Below are 12153 nucleotides of genomic sequence, written 5' to 3'. Positions count from 1 at the left end.
GCCCCCTCTAGTACAGAACTGAACTGTTCTGTGGGCTTCTGAAGCTGTGGATCTTTACGGGAGCAGAAAGCATCCTCCATCTTCGGCAGAGCAGCTGGTAGGCTCAAACCACCGGCCTTGTGGTTAGCAGGCCGACCTGTAACCAGTTAGGACACCAGGCCCGAGTATTAAGCTGTTGTCTCTTAGCTTCCAGCCAGCCCTCCTCGGTCAGGTCTGTTTCGTGATGTTTGGGCTGGGACTCTAGAATTCCATTTCTTCATTTAGAGCGAGTGCCCGGTCAGATTTTGCTTGTAGGGGGGCCTGAGAGGGAAACATGAACATCAGATAGAAAAGGGCGGAACGAGGGTCCTGCTCCTTTCAGCATTAGCCAAGCAATGGTGCTTCACGTGGCGGCGTGTATTGGCTTCAGGGGCAGCAGGTGATAATGTGAAGTGTCACAGGGTTGCCTCTGACCCATAGCGACCCTGCGCACAATTGAATTAAACACGGAAAGGACCTGCGCCATCCTCACAATTGTTCCTTTGTCTGAGCCCATGTTTGCACCCACGGGATCAAGGCTTCTCCTTGGGGACCTTCCTCCTTTACACCAGCCCCTCTGCTTTACCAAGCAGGATGTCCTTCTCCAGGGTCTACGCTCTCCTGACAACACGGTCAAAGCATGTGAGACAAAACCTTGCCATCCTTGCCTCTCAGGAGCACGCTGGTCGTACTTCTTCTAAGGCAGATCGGGTTGTCCTTTTAGCACTCCTCCAGCCCCCCAAGTCAAACACAGCCATTCTTCTTTGTTCTTCCTTAATGTCCAACTTCCATACGCCTATTTGGCAATTGAAAATACCGTGGCGTGGACCAGGAACGGCGGTAGGCTCTAGCTTTCAATCTTTCTCCCATAGTCTCCTCTCCTCCACCTACAATACCCGGCTCTCCAGTATCCAGTAGACGAGTCTTTAAAATTCTTTCAGAGCAACTGGGCCCTGACTAATACAGTATGACTTAACCATACAAGCTTTCTTTCATTTGGTATTAATTGGTGTTTTTTCCATTCTTTTATTTTTAGTTTTCTTGTATCTGGTGTTTTGTGTCAGTCTTTTGCAAATAGATTATATGAGATCTACTTTTAATCCAATCGGTGAGTCTTCTGCCGGTTGACTAGGGAGTATAACCGACGTACCTTTCCTGTGACTACGAATGCATTAGAATGTTTTTCCTGTCATGTTATTTTTTTCCCCCTCCATTTTCTATTTGTCATCCTGGGCGTGAGAGGGGTTGTGTGTTGGGCTGCTACCTGAAAGGTTGGCACTTTGAAACCACCAGGTGCTCTGTGAGAGAAAGATGAGGTTTTCTACTCACATAAAGAGGTACAGCCCCGAAGGGAGACTCTGGATAGGGCAAGATATGACAAAATAAAAATCTATAAATTATCAAGGGCTCATGAGGGAGGGAGGAGCAGGGAGGGAGGGGAAAAAAAAGAGGACCCGATGCAAAGGGCTTACATGGAGAGCTAATGCTTTGAAAATGATTAGGGCAAAGAATGTACGGATGTGCTTTATACAATTGATGTATGTATATGTATGGGTTGTGATAAGAGTTGTATGAGCCCCTAATAAAATGTAAAAAAAAGAGAGGTACAGCCCCAAATCCCCACAGGGACAGTTCAATGCCCTTCTATAGGGTCGGTATCAGTTGGAATGGAATCAATGGGAGAGAGTTTTTTGAGTATTATATTGATGACATTTTCCCTTCTCCCTATATTATCATCTCAGTTGATGTGAAATTATAAATGATTTGATTATTTTCTTTTATAATTAGTTTTTAAAAATTGATGTAGGCATAGAGAAAGTCAAACAGATCAAAGTATGAAATTGAATGAATTTTGATAAAGTGAATATATTTAGATAATAAGCAATGAGATCAAGAACTAAAATACCATCCACACCTCAAAGTCCCACTTCAGCTCCCTTCCCTCTTCCTCTGTGGTTACTCATTGGGCTGCTAACCGCAAGGTCAGCAGTTTGAAACCACCAGCAGTTCTGAGGGAGAAAGTCGAGACTTTCTACTCCAGTCAAGAGTTACATTCTTAGAAATGCACGGGGACAGTTCTGTCCTGTAGGGTCATTGTGAATCAGCAAGGACTCGATGGCAGCAAGTTTGGAGAGTTTTATTACTGAATTTCTACGTGTAACCTTACTGATACCACAAGAACATACAATTCTTTTTCCATTTGAAGGAAGTGGCGTAATCCAGTACGTCCTCTTTGTATCTTCTTGTTTCAATCTGGATTTGTATTTATGAACCTCACTCTTGTTGTTACTTGCTCATTCATGCTCACTGCTGAATGGTATTCCCTGGTGTGACTATCTTGACTTGTATTTGTTGGTTGTTCCCGGGTTTGAAGTAGTCTAAGTAGAGCACAATATGGGGAATAGTCTTGTACCTTTCTACTTGTGTATTGTTGTTGGTACTGTTGAGTCCATTCTGCAGTTCTGACTCATGGCCATCCTGTGTATAACAGAATGAAACACTACCTGGAATTTATATATATATAATATTACTATAATTATATAGAAATTATATATAAAATAAATATATAAGCTTATATATATATAATATTTCTGTAGGGTTGCTATGAGCCAGAATTGACTCAATGGTGGTTATATGGATATATATACATTTATATAAAATATTGACTTATATAAACATAGTTACTATTATTGTTGTTGAGTATATACTTAGGAGTGGAATCTTTAGAATTTTCATCTGATTACTTTAATATGCAAACTTGATTTTAAAAGTTTAAAGTTAATTGCTCTCTCTTCTCTTTCCCTAACAACATTGTGAGTGGCTGTCAACATCAGGCTCCGAACCATGGAGATCCCATGCAAAATGGGACATGAGAGATGCTTTCCCAGTCCCATGCCATCCCATGATGCACCTCAGACTGTGTGTCCACAGGCTGATTTCTAGAAGTGGATTGCAAGGTGTTTCTTCCTAGTCTGTCTCTGTCTGGAGCTCTGCTGAAACTGGTCCAGCATCATACAACCCTCCACCAGCAGATGCACATCACAGGCTTATGACGTGCATTGGCCAGGAATCAAACCAGAGTCTCCCACATTAAAGGCACTACACCACCTATTCCCTCATGAGGGAAGGGCCTTCAAACAAACACATTATTATTACCCTTCTTCTCCTGTCTTTCATGGTATTGAAATCTAGGATGTTAATATCTTCTTTTTTACGAACTCACAAGGACTCACTGTTGTTATTACTGATCTATATCGGCATGGTCAAGTTTGACTTTCTGCACATTTAGCTAATATTTTTGCTCGTGGGAATGTCTTGCATCCTGTGTTTTCTTCTGAATCTATTTCCTTCCTCTGGAATCATCAGCTAGCAGTTCTTTTAGCAACAGACTGGCTGTTGTTGTAGTTGGAAATGAACTTGCATGCCCCGAAAAAAATCCAAGTCTGCCTCAATTTTACATTCCCTCCATTTATAGCCATGGAGACCACTGTTCAGATCCAAGTGGTAAGGAATCTGGAGGGTTTTTGAGGTTGTGAGCCTTCTCGCTCTTATTTAATTTAATTTATTATTATTATTTTCTTATTTAATTTTAACTTAATTTTTATCCATTTTGCTTTTCACTAATTTCATTGATTTTCCTACCTTCTGGAATTGTGTTCCTGCCCCGCCTGTTGTCCACGGGATGGAAACAACGACGTAGCCTATTTTGTCTCTTTTTCCTCGTTGTTGAGAGAATGAGAGTGAAAGTGTATGTGTGGGAGAGAGAGAGAGAGAGAGAGAGAGAGAGAGAGAGAGAGAGAGAGAGAGAGAGAGAGAGAAGACGACAGAAGAGAAGAGAAGGTAGAGAGATAGATCGAGAGAGAGATCCTAAGTCCACTCAGCAGCATGTCCTCTAGGGTCATCCATATTATGAGGTGTTTCAGAGGATTCCATTGCGTGGCTGTTCCATTGTTTGTCATCTGTTGGTCAGTGCTTAGATTGCTTCTGTCTTAGCTATTGTGATGCATGCTGCTATGAACATGAGCCTGCATGCATCTGTTCCTGTGGTGGCTCTTATTTCTCTAGGATATATGAGAGGGTAACCCTGCCCCCTAAAAAAGCCCCAAACAAAACATAACCAAAAAAACCACCAGAATTTTTCGCAAAGCCATGGATTTATTTATTTTTCACAAAACAACCTTATCACCTTCAAAGCACTCTCCATTACACTTAATACATTTGTCAAATCTGCGATCCCATTCTTGGAAACATTTTTCTAACTCATCTGTTTGGATGGCTGACAGCACCGTCCTTGTTTGGCTCTTCACCTCTTCTAATTCATCAAATCGCTGTCCTTTCATGTCCCTCTTCATTTGAGGAAACAAAAAGAAGTCCCATGGAGGGAGGTGAGGTGGGTAAGGTGCGTGAGGCAAGAGGGGGATGTGATGCTATTTTTTGCCAAAAACTGGTGCATTGAGATGGCTGCGTGAGCAGGCACATTGTCGTGGTGGCAAAACCAGTCCCCCGTCTGTCACAAATCAGGCCTTTTTATGTCGCACACCGTTATGCTATCTTTTCAGAGCCTCTAAATGGAATGCTTGATTAACAGTCTGACCTGGTGGAACGAACTCCAAATGCACTACAAGTGGATATTTTTATTCATTTGGGAAGTTGATGGACGTCCAGAATGAGGTGTGTCATCACTTGACATTTCACCTTTTTTTTAAAAAAAAAGCGAGAAAACCACTCGTACATTTGAGTTTCCCCCCCATAGTGCTGTCTTTGTAAGCTGTGTTCAACATCTCAACAGTTTCTGTAGAATTTTTCCCGAGCAGGAAATAAAATTCCACAGCCGCACACTGTTCTCTTAAATCGGCTATGACAAAAAAACGAGGTCTGAGTGAAACTGCTTTCATGAAAAAATTCACTGTGACCAGAGAACCTTCCCAGGCAAACTTCCCCACCCCCTGCCCCTTGGGTGCACTAACTCAGAGCAAGTTGCTGGATGCTGGCCTAGCAGGAAAAATACATACTACGAAAATTCTGCCCAGTGGAGCTATTTTCTGCGTTTTTTTGGGGGGGGTGGGGTGGGCGGGAGGGGCATGCACCACTTCATCCTTGTAATTGGACAGCTGGATCATATGGTGTTTCTGTCTTCAACTTTTAAAGGAAGTGTCGTACTTTTTTTTTTTTTTTTTTTTACAATATATGGCGATATCTCGTTTCCTTAGCTCGTGTTGTTTTCTGTTTATTTGAACTTGCTGTGAGTGCCAGGCTGTGCTGATGCCTCATGGTTTTGCTTTGCAGCTCTCCCTCAGATCCATTCTTCAAATCAATGGGTGGGAAGAAATCCCATTTTCTTCAGACAGAACTTGACCCCACTGGGGAGTGGCAAGTAGTTAATCAAACTGAGCACGGAAGACTCACTTATCCAAAGCTTTAATCTTAAGTGTCTGTAATTCCGATCTCTAGTTTGTTGATAAGTAGTTCTGTTGAAAGATGACTCACTAGGGAGAAGTAAAAACAAGATGCTGGTGGTAACTTCTGGTAATGATGACACAAGTGAAGTCGTGTGTGTTCATAATGATACAAATTGGACAGAGTTTTAAAACTCCTACTATCTGAAGGGTTTGCAAAGTATACAAAAGCAGATACAAGCAGGAATCTCCAATCCCTTATTGCGCAGATGTGCGTGTTAACTAATCCCCACTAATCAGATACTCCAGTGAATGAAAGAGGTGGCCACATTTCAAAGCTCCCTGAGGCTCCTTGAACTCTTTTAAGATGTCATTATCTTTATTCTTTGAGTACTTTGTTGATACTTTGTGTTTTCCATAATGGAATCCAAATCAAACCAAACCTACCACCATGGAGTCCATTCCAACCCATAGCAACCCTATAGGGCAGAGTAACCCCTTTGAGTTTTCGAGGCTGTAAATTAAAAAAAAAATCAGTTTATTGTGGGCTCATATAATTCTTATCACCATCCATCCATCTATCCATTGTGTCAAGCACATCTGTACATTTGTTGCCATCATCATTCTCAAAACATTTGCTCTCTACTTGAGCCCTTAATATGAGCTCCTCATTTCCCCTCCCTCCCCGCTCTCCTCCCTCATGAACCCTTGATAATTTATAAATTATTATTATTCTGTCATCTCTTACACTGTCCGACGTCTTCCTTCACTCATTTTTCTGTTGTCTGTTCCCCAGGGAGGAGGTTATATATAAATCCTTGTAATCGGTTTTACCTTTTCACCTCACCCTCCCAGTATCGCCACTCTCATCACTGGTTCTGAAGGGATCATCTGTCCTGAATTCCCCATGTTTCCATTTCCTATATGTACCAGTGTACATCCTCTGGTCTAGCCGGATTTTTAAGGTAGAATTGGGATCATGATAGTGATGGGGAGGAAGCATTTAGGAAGTAGAGGAAAGTTATAGGCTTCATCAGTGCTACACTGCACCTTGACTGGCTCATCTCCTCCCCATGACCCTTCAGTAAGGGGGTGTCCAGGTGCCTACAGATGGGCTTTGGGTCTCCACTCTACACTCACTCTCATTTACAATGATATGATTCTTTGTTCTTTTATGAGGCTGTAACTCTTTGTGGAAGCAGAAAGCTGCCCCTTTCTGCTGAGGAGGAACTTGTGGGTTCAAAGTGCTGACCCTGTAGTTAGCAGCCCAACACATAACCCACTATACCACCTAGGTTCATTTCAGTAATGGAAGGCATGTTGAAATCAAGGGGAAAATTTGTTTTTAGGTAATATAGATTTTGACACAATTATGTAGGACCCATAGGTCCCAATTGGGCTCAGGTAGTAGGATTGGTGGGGCCAGGCCCTTTTCCCCCAGACTTATGCAGTTACATTGCTCTCCACTAAGTGGCAGCCATACTACAGCTCGGACAAGAACTTCCCGAGGAACCTGAGAGTCTAACACTATAGGTGGGTGATTATGCATGTATGTTGCAAACATGTGCATTGGTTGGAGGGATTGCAGGGGATGGTGGATGTGATGATGGGGAAACACAGATGTAACCTCTCTCTCATAGTTCACTCTTTCCTGAGGAAAACTTACTCTTCTGCCATCTGCTTGTGGACAGCATCAGGATCTGCCTCAGCCTTCAGCCATGACCTTCGAGGGTTTTCTCTCATAGCTAACAGGAATGAAATGTTAAGGAGCATGAGGCCTTTCACCCAGAGATCTTCTGGGGCAGAGGGACAAAGCCCAAGGCCCTGTATAGAAACACCTTTCCAATACAGGGGTTTCAAACCCCAGTGTCTCCAGGGACCAGGCTAATCAGTAACAAGTGAAGCGGGCTGTGTGTGGACGGAAGCTGGCAAGAGCAGATGGCCCATAGATGAGGGTAAGTCAACAAATCTTGCTACCAGAGTCCCCGTTCGTACACGTATAAGTTTGTACCCCAAAAAGCATGCTTACTGGTTGGAGAGAGAGAGAGACTATGTTCCTTGGTCACTTTTAGGAACTGAACCCAACTCTATCATAGAAGAACCAACCACTTAAGCACGAGGTACAGCATCGACCCAAGGACAATCTCTAGAGGGATTGGAGAGAAGGAGGAAGAATGGAAACAGGAAACACAAGGAGGAAGCAGACCAGGGGATGTGACATGGAAGGGATTGCCATAGATGAGTTGAAACAAAATGTGTGTGAATCGCAGAATATAACACTGATGACGTGCTCCGTAAGTCTTCACCTCATTCACAATGTTGCAGTGACCCCAGTGACCTTATTATGCACAACAAAACGTTGCCTGGCCCTGCACCATCCTCACAATTGTTCCCATGTTCGATCTCGTTGCTGCAGCCACAGCGCCAGTCCATCTTGTCGAAAGACTTCCTCTTTTTCTCTTCCCTCCCACTTTACCAAGCATGATGCCCTTCTCCAGGGACTGATCTCTCCTGACAACATGTCCTACGTATGTAAGATGAGTCTCACCATCCTTGCCTCTAAGGAGCACTATAGCAGTACTTCTTCCAAGACAGCTTTGGTTGTCCTTTCAATTCTCCAAGCACCACAATTCAAATACATCAATTCATCTTCGGCTTTGTTTATCCAATGGGAAACTTTCATACACACATGAGGCTATTGAGAATATCATGTCTGTGTTAGGCGCACCTTAGTCCTCAAAGTAACATCCTTGAAAGCAGATGGACTTTGGGCTTCTACTTAGATAATACCTCTGTACAAGAAGGGTTTGTTCTAATAATGTGGCACTGTATGAGACTAATCTTCCTGACACGATCACTGAAGACAAACGTGTGCATCAGCAAATGCACCATCAGGTAATGGTTCCTGGCTATTAAAAGATATAGCATCTGGGGTCTTAAAGACTTGTAGTTAAACAAGTGATCATCTAGCAGAGAAGCAACAAAGCCCACATAGAAGAAGCGCACCAGCGTATGTGATCAGAGGTGTCAATGAGAAGAGCTATCAGAAGTTCAAAAACAAGCAACCAAACCGATGTGAAGGGGCATAGATGTAGTAGAGACCCCAAACCCACTTGTAATATAATTGGACAGTCCCTCTCGGAAGGGCCACGTGGAAGGGGTGTGATAAATCCAGGGTGCGGTATGGCACTGATGAACCACATAACTATCCTCTAGTTCAGTGGTTCTCAACCTTCCTAATGTCGTGACCCTGTATGTAATGAAAAAAGGAAAATTAAAGTGACTCATAATCCATGGATAAAGGAAACACTAAGCTGTTCATTGAAGGGCTGTCAGTTCAAATATGCCCAGAGGCACCACCGATTACAGCCTGGGAGACATTACAGGCAGGTCGACCTTGTCGCGTGTGTGGGAAAGCAGTTAGAAATGCTGGGAGAGGAACCATATGGGGCAAAACTGATTGCCCAGAAATGCCAAGTTCAAAATTGTCCCCATTTCAAGAATGCAGTGAGTGGACCCCAATGTATGTTTTCCATGGTCGAGGAGGGACATCCTTATCTGTGTTTTGTGGCAACACAGGATCAGAATTTGCCTGTGAAAATAAAGCAAAGGCTTGGAGTTCTCTCCGGTTCATTGTTCAGAACATGGTCATCCTGGGCAAAGCTTCTTCCCAATCCATTAGCGTGATAAGAAAAGCATCCAGCAACTCAAAGACTGAGCAGGGGCCAGTGAAGAAGCCCGAGCAGAGGAGGAGAAAGTGCCCCGAACAAAATCAAATCAAAACAAAACAAAACAAAAACCAATGGCCCTGATCCTTGTACTTGTCTGAAACCAAACCAAACCCCTCCCCAAACACAAGATGCAAAACCACCTTCTGCTTCTGAAAAGACAAGAAAATGCCAGCACAGAAAGACCCTTTAAAAAGTGCTTTCAGAAAAACAGAAAAAGTAGAAGGGTAACATCTCCTTTGGATTCATCAAAAGACTTTCAAATGTGTTAAAAGAAAAAGGTGTGGAAGTACTTGTCATAAAAGATGAACCTTATTTTTAATAAGTAAGCTTGGGCCCATAAGCTTCCGCCTACAATTATTTGTCAAATAAAAAGAGTGATCAGGGAAAAATAAAAGAAGATGGAAAGAGTACACTGTCTCAAAACAAAACAAAACAAAACAAAACACCAAACAAGGTAAAGTGAAATCATTTCCAGAGGTAGTATATGAGGAAGACCTTAGTATAGGAGCAAGAACTGAGGGCCCTGTGGAAGAATTCCAAGCTGCCCTGAAAGCATTAGTCAAAAACAAGGCTCCAGGATTTGATGGAATACCAATGGAAATGTTTCAACAAGCCAATGGAACACTGGAAACACTAGTCCATGCCACAGCATTGGGAGGATAGCTACTTGGTCAAGTGACTGAAGCAATGCATATTTGTGCCCATTTCAAAGAATGGTGATCCAACAGCATGCTCAAATTATAGAGCAGTATCATTAATTTCACATGCAAGTAAAATTTTGCTGAAAATCATCCAACCAAGGTTGCCGCAGCACATTGACAGGGAGCTCCCAGAAGTTCAGATTGGATTCAGAAGAGGACGTGGAACAAGGGCTATCATTGCTGATGTCAGATGGATCTTGGCTGAAAGCGGAGAATACCAGAAAGATGTTTTCTTGCGTTTCATTGACTACGCCAAGGCATTTGACTGTGTGGTTCATAACAAACTATGGGCAGCCTTGAGAAATGTTCGTCTGGGTGGACTAGAGAAACAAATCCAGACGCTCACATGTGTATGAGAAAGAGCTTTATATAAAAGAGCAGTTGTATATTGAGAAAATATCCCAGCCCAGTCCAAATCAAGTCCATGAGTTCAATATTAGCCCGTAAGTCTGATATTAACCCATGAATTCCTCTTGAGACTCAAGCAGCGTGTGCAATGATACCGAATGGAGGAAGATCACTGGCCAGTGGTGGATCCAGTGGCGGTGGAAGCATCCAGGCCTGGGGCGGGTCTCCATATGACTCCCCCAGCTCCGGGGCTCTGGCTGTCACCCCTGTGGCTTCTTGCGGCTTGTCAGCAGGAATGTCTCACAGGGAAAGTGAGTGTATCTGGTTTCCAGTGAGTCATTTATTTCCATAGTGCTTCCAAATGAGGTCATCAGACTGCGACCTGATAGACAGGCTAGACTCCACCCCTTTGCAAGTTGACAGGAGATTGTGTAACCGCCACAAGAAGAGCAGCAATTCTAGAACACTTCATTGTGCTCCTGCAGCAGGACCTGTACATGGAGCAAGAGGCAGTGGTGCTAAACAGGGCAAGGGAAAACGGCATGCTTTAAAATCCAGAAAGGTGTGTGTCGCGTCAGAGCTTTTCAGCACGCGTATTCACTCGGTAGGCCGAGCAAATAATCAGAGAAGCTGGATTCTATGAAGAAGAATGTGGCATCAGAACAAGAGTAAAGTTGGACGACCTGCGACGCGCACGTGAAGTGAGGAGGACTCGAGGCACTTCCTGATGAAGATCAGGGATCCCAGCCTTGAGGATTGCAACTCAATGTAAAGAAGAGCCAACTCCTCACACGCGGACCAGTAGATACAGCCTGATGAATGGAGAAAAAGTTGAAGCTGTCAAGCGTTTTGTCTTGCTCATCAAGGCTCCTGGAATCAGCCGGCAAGAGATCGAAGGACTCATTGCGTTGGGTGAATCTGCTGCCCAGCACTGGAAAGTGCTGAAAAGCAAGGATGCTACTTTGAGGACCAAGGTGAGCCTGACCCAAGCCATGGCATTTTCAATCACCTCATAGATGCCTTTGAATGATGGTGCTGGAGAAGACTGCCGAAAGGACCACGGACTGTCTAAAGAAGCAGCAACCCTGTCTTGGAAGAAATACAGCCTGAACGCCCCCTGGAGGGAAGGATGGTGAGACTGTCTCACTTAACTCTGGATATGTTATTAGGAGAAGGGCATTAAGCTTGGAACAGCAGTGGGGCAGCGGAAAAGAGGAAGGGCCTTGAGATGGATCGACACAGCGACTGCAACCATGAGCTCAAACAGAAGAACAATTGTGAGGATGGTGTGGGACCGAGTTGTATTTCCTTCTCATGGACATAGGGGGCGCTGACTCGGCAGCCCCTAGCATCACCACCAAGTCCCAGAGAGCCCCCTAAGTTGCACGAGTGGTGGAACAAACCCAACAAAACAAACCAACAGAAAGTCACAGGCACTTGTCTGGGTCAGAAGCCAGCGCCCCAAACACCCTCAAACAAGCCTCTTGGAATTAATTGTCTGGGATTCCATGAAGATAAAAGTTAAGCTGGCTGCGTTGCTAAATGATGAACCGGCTTTGGAAGCTCTATAGTTGGCACAGGCAGTGCCAGGGTGGACACGGAATATCCAGGTATGGGTGGCTGGCAGCTTGTTCTTTCAACACCTTTGGTGCTGTCTGCAGTGACACCCTCTTTTTCCCATTAGTTAGGGATTATGGGGATTAACTGGTTCCCTCGGGGGCCCCTCCTTTCCTCTCAGGGAAATGGGAGCCTGGTAATAATTCGTGTGTGTGTGTGTGTGTGTGTGTGTGTGTGTGGACATTTTAATGTGATGCTGGTGTAAGTTTACAGGACAAATGAATTCTACATCCAGCAATTTATACATATTGTGTTTCACGACATTGACTGTCATCCCCTCAGTGGAACAGCCTCTTCCTACTTCTTCCCTGGGTTTGCTGCGCCCATGTGTCTGTCTTTCTG

The sequence above is a fragment of the Tenrec ecaudatus genome, chromosome 18 (assembly GCF_050624435.1).
Source record: "Tenrec ecaudatus isolate mTenEca1 chromosome 18, mTenEca1.hap1, whole genome shotgun sequence".
NCBI classification, from domain to species: Eukaryota; Metazoa; Chordata; class Mammalia; order Afrosoricida; family Tenrecidae; genus Tenrec; species Tenrec ecaudatus.
Note: the sequence above shows the minus strand (reverse complement) of the source record.